General features: G+C 37.5%; 1 protein-coding gene across 1 annotated transcript in view; it reads left to right on the top strand.

The window, feature by feature from the left end:
* LOC120223757 (attractin-like protein 1) overlaps positions 1 to 5,774 on the top strand; it is a 519,004-nt gene that overhangs the window by 350,110 nt on the left and 163,120 nt on the right. The window lies entirely within an intron of this gene.

Here is a 5,774-nt window from a genome sequence, read left to right as displayed (position 1 = left end):
GGAGGCTAAGGTCAACGCTTCCAAAATGGGACAAGTGTGCCAGAAGAATTGACGATTTAACTGGCAAAAATGCCTTTGTCTTTTTTTTTTTTTTTCCTATTTTTAACTGTCTTTGTCCTGCCCTCTGTTTTCCCATCGTTCCTGTTGCCAGTCTCAGCCATTTACTTTACTGCCTTGTGAGCTAGGGCAAAATGTCTAGGACTGTGGAAAAAAATTTACCTTGAAGTAAAAGTCAAAACAAATGCAAATCCGCTATTACGGTTGAGCAATTTAAACACTGCAGCACAACTGAGGATTAAAATCTGGAAAAGAGTATCCAAAATAAATACACAACCAAGAGGTTATTTTTTAAATTAGCAACGACTGAAGGATAATACAGAAGAAGGATTAAAGGCATTAATTACACAACAGATAAAGAATAAGCAGACCTTACTTAAAATGTAGTGTAAAATAGTCTTGTTAGCTATCTGGTCTTAAACAGTGGCAAAACAATAGCTCAGTTAAAGGTATATTCAACCAGAGGTACATTATTCAAATTGGGGCAATTGTTTAAAGAGGTAAGGAGAATGACATACTCTGTCTCATTTAGCTGTAAAAACTTGTAACTTGACTTTTTTAAAAAAAATATTGGTGTCAGAGAGACCTAATCTGGATATGTAGTTAGAAATTCTGTGCTTAAGGTAATATTTCATTTACTTTTCTAGCTGTATTCTCTTTCTCCTATCTTCTACTTTATTTTAATAAGCTTAAAATGGGGAAAAAATTAAAAGACACCTATCTTCTTTACTCTCTCTCACTTTGTATATATTTCATGCTTCATGTAGAAACTTCATTAGTATCAAAGGAAGGAGTGTTGGGGAGGGAGGGGGTTCAACTGGACACATTTTCTCTTAGTCTGGCCATTCCTGTCTCAGGCCTTTTAACATCCTGTTATGTTTTCCTGGAGATCATTCCCCGTCCGCAGAGAGAGATCCACACAGTGTACCCCTTCACTCGCTTCAAGCTCTGCTCAGGTGGCACCTTTTCAGTGAGGCCTTGCCAAGTCTGCCTACCTAAAGTTCTGTCTTCCCCTTCCTTATGCCCACACACTCCTCGTCACTTCTCCTCCCTGCCTTATTTTCCTCTACAGCACTCACCATCGTCTTCCGTGTGATTTTCTCATTTTCTTTGTGCAAGATGTCACTCATACAGGAGAGTGTATAAGACACATGTAAGTTTGGAGAAAACACCTGGATGAACAAACACATGTGCTTCTACTGCCGGGGTTAACACAGGAGAAGCTCCCTTGTGTTCTCCCTGGAGAGATAGCCACTCTCCCGACTTTTGGGATAATCCCTCCCTTACATTTCCTTATAATATTATCTATGTAGGCATACAATCCTAAAAATACATAATTTACTTATTTATTATAATTAAAACAATAAGATACCTGGCAGCATTCTTTGTACAAGTGAACTTCTAGACCTATTCCAGAGCACCCTCAGACCCGTTCTAGCCCAGCCACCCTGCCTCTGTCTTCACCAGCTTTCTCAGCTGCTTCTGCATCACCCCAACCTTCCGCCCCCTCCCAAATTTCATTCCCTAGCTTAGCCTCCATTTTAACCTCTGATATTTACTCTTGCTAGATTTTCAGTTTCTTTCCAAATTCCCTGAACAGGACAATCTTCCCTTTTGACTTCGGTCAAAATCAACTGACCAAAGTCATGTAATTTTACTGGAAATAACTCACCCCTCAGATTTCAAATGCCAGATATTGGACACATGACATGTAATTTCTTTCATGCCTGAAACAGACTTAAACGGTTATGGAGTTTGATATGTGTTACCCATTCCAAGGCTTATCTTGATAGCCAAGTTCTCTTTGTTCTCTGGCCCAGTCCTCAGAGTGACTTTGCTTTGCTTTGGCTTATCACATGTACAAGCCATAATTTCCATTTCGATTTATCCCAAAGATTCTAGCAGGCATACTGCTTCACAGATGATCTCATTTTGTTTTGATAATGTGCCCAATCATTTCGTATACAATCAAAATGTGTAATCAGAGGTGATGGAAATGAAACTTTATCATCATTGGAACCTCAGCCTGTTTACAAGTGTCCTTCATCTTCATCTGGTGAAGTTAGCCATTATTCTCTTCACAGAGTTTTCCGTGGAACAATGTCCACCTTTCTTTTGTATACTATAGAGTCTAGAGAATAGTGCTCACTTAGTGCTCACTTTCTTTTAATGTTGTTAGAATTAGATGTATCACTCGTTCATAATCTGAGTTCTACAATAGTAGCAATCACTGTGTCACTGGCCCCTGAAATGAATTGCTAAATTCAGCAATCACTACACTATCAACATAAATTAGGTGTAGCATCTAAATCTTCGGTTGAGAATATTGCCATTTTACCTATCCAAAGCAGTATGCAGTAAGTGTGACAGGATATATCTGAATTTACTTCCCTTGAGGCGTTTATCAGTGTTCTGCCTTCTCTCTCCATTGGCTGCATTTTATTGGAAACAAAAGTTGTGGAGCAATAGATTATCTGTACAAAGTTCAGGAGCTCCTTTGGTAAAGGAGAAATATGGAAAGTTCTGTAAGAAAAAGCTGTAATGTTTTGGTTTAATTTTCTTCTTTATTAGCTTCAGTATTTTTGCATTGCCTTCTTCATGCAAAACAGATTTTTAAGGGATGATTGAGATTATTATACCCTCTGCTTAATAAATTGAAGTTTAACCAGGCTAACACACACACACACACACACACACACACACACACAGAACCATACTTCAAAAAAATACAATTAATCTTTTTTTTTTAGTTTGAGAACTTTTTTTTATAAGAAAATCATCCTTTCTAAAGATAGTATCTATTTTCTGTACCAGATTAATCTAGTTCTTTGAGAGACATATTACTGCCAACCATTTCTAAATAAGTAGTTTTTATAAGAATGCAATTATATAAATGATTATGTCCATATAAGTACTAAAACTTTAATGAGATACTTTAAAGTGTAGGCTTAGGGGCGCCTGGGTGGCTTAGTCGGTTAAGCGTCCGACTTTCGCTTAGGTCATGATCTCGCAGTTCGTGGGTTCGGGCCCCGCGTCGGGCTCTGTGCTGACTGCCAGCTCAGAGCCTGGAGCCTGTTTCAGAGTCTGTGTCTCCCTCTCTCTCTGGCCCTCCCCTGCTCACGCTGTCTCTCTCTCTCTCTCTCCTAGAAATAAATAAAAAACATTAAAAAAAAAATAAAGTGTAGGCTTAAACATTTTTTCACCATTACCACAACGTAATGATTTGACCTATTTCAAGGGTTCTACATTGAATTGTTCATGGAAAGAAGGTGTTGGTGAGTCTTCAGTGAAAATAAAACATAGTTGTGGCGCCTGGGTGGCTCAGTCAGTTAAGCGTCCGACTTTGGCTCAGGTCATGATCTTGCAGTTCATGGGTTCGAGCCCCGCATTGGGCTCTGTGCTGACAGCCAGCTCAGAGCCTGGAGCCTGTTTCAGATTCTGTGTCACCCTCCCCTGCTCATGCTGTCTCTCTTCTCTCTGAAATAAATAAAACATTACAAAAATTTAAAAAGAGAAGAAATAAAACATAGTTTATAAAACAACTCATTGTATGGGTATGCATATTCTGTACTCCACTACTTTTTTGTCATAAGGCTATGTCTGAGAAAGTACCTTCTTTTGTATGTTTATCTCTAGATGTGTCATTTAATAAAGTTATCCTGCATTTGATGAACTTTTTTGTAGTATAATCATAGAAATTGATGGTACGTTGCCAATTTGGCAAAAGTTGTAAGTTCAAGTATGCTGATTATTTCTGTCTATGTTAAAGTGACCTCAACACTTTTCAAAGCATATTGAATATTGGCTCATTATCTATATTCTGTTAGACCACAACAAAGATAATACTACTACCACAGATTTTATAAAACAACTTTGAAGAAGCTGAAAGCTTAATTTATTTTTAATACTTATTTTTGAGACAGAGAGAGAGAGAGAGAGAGCGCGAGCGCGTGGAGGAGGAGCAGAAAGACAGGAGACACAGAATTACTAAGCAGGCTCCAGGCTGTCAGGACAGAGCCCCATGCAGGACTTGAACCCAGAAACCATGAGATCATGATATGAGCCGAAGTTGGATTAACTGACTAAACCACCCAGGAGCCCCTTTAAAAAGCTTAATTTAATTTTGTACAAGACGCTTGGGGACCACTTTTTTTAAAATTAAATATCAAAAATAGCAAATGGGAAACAGATATAATGAATTGCTGGCATCTCATTCATCAAATATTTATTGATTACCTACTGTGTGCCACTATATCCTGCACCAATAGAAAGTGAAATAAGTTTTATTTATTTATCTTTATTTCAGGTTTTTTATTTAAATTCTAGTTAGGTAACATATAGCATAATATTGGTCTCACAAGTAGAATTTAGTGATTTATTACTTACATGCAATCAGTAGTCAGTGCTCATTACAAGAGCCCTCCTACGTTTTAAGAATAAAATTAGTAATGGTGGAAATGAGGAATGACTGCTAATGGGCATGGGATTTGGGGGAGACCTGGTAAAAATGTACTAAAATTAGATAGTAATGATGGATGCACAACTTTGAATATACAAAAAAACCACTGAACTGTGCACATGCACTTTAAAAGAGTGGGTTTTATGGTATGTGAATTATATCTGAGTAAAACTAATTAGAAGAAAAAGCTTTATTGATGGAAGACAAGAAAAAATCATATTGTGATTGATTATAACATTTGCTTAGAGCTAGTGTTGACCAACTAGGCAAGTATGTACAAACAGTTTATGAGACTAGTCCTGAAGAAGGCAGGGCAGTTGAATTTGGGATTAGAGTTTGCCCTGTTACAGACATGCAGGAAAGCTCAGGCCCTGTGGCACATTATGCTTTAAAAAACAAACAAACACATAAATAATTCACATAAAATTTACATGTCAAAAGAACTTGTTTTCTTGCACCATTTGAGAGTAAGTTTCCACTGGAAGTCCCTTCAATTCTTCAGTGTTTATTTCCTGAAAAAAAAAGAGCATTTTCTTGCCTAACTGCAGTGTAGTCATCAACAGGGAGAAATTCACTTTATTGTATCAGTGCCATCTAATCCGGAGACCGCATTCGGGTTTCAACAATTTCTTCATTATTGATAGCAAAATTGTAGCAAGAGAATCCAGTCTAGAATCATACACTGTGTCTGGTCTTTCTCAGTCTAAAATAGTTCCTCAGCCTTGCCTTAACTCTTATGAGCTTGACACTTTGAAGAATTATGTTATCGTGGATTATAGAATGTCCCTCAATTTGGATGGTCTCACGTTTCCTCATTCATGATTACATTCGGGTAATGTAATCTTTAGCAGCGAAATTACAGAAGTGATCCTATGTTCTTCTCATTGCATCCTATCAGGATGTGCACAATTTCAATTTGTTCCATTACTGATGATGTTCCCTTTAATTATTAAGGTGGTATCTCCAGGGCTTCTCCAATATACAGTTAACTCTTTTCCTTTTTAGAATTAATAAGGATTTTATGGAAGGTACTCTGAAACTACATGCATTTCACATTCTCCATCAGACTTTCCATTTATTATTTACTTATTCATGTAACACAAATTCCAGTTTTATTCACTGCATAATAACCCATTACCGTTATGATTCTGATGCTCAAATTGCCTGAGATCTGAGCATCAAGAGCCTGTTTAGGATGGCTTCTGTGTCCTTCTGATGAGCCTCTCTATCCTATGAGTACTCCCTGGCCTTCTGGCAC

Source organism: Hyaena hyaena, unplaced genomic scaffold (assembly GCF_003009895.1).
Source record: "Hyaena hyaena isolate Hyena2069 unplaced genomic scaffold, ASM300989v1 scaffold_1035, whole genome shotgun sequence".
Lineage (NCBI taxonomy): Eukaryota > Metazoa > Chordata > Mammalia > Carnivora > Hyaenidae > Hyaena > Hyaena hyaena.
This window is presented reverse-complemented; position numbering and strand designations above follow the sequence as displayed.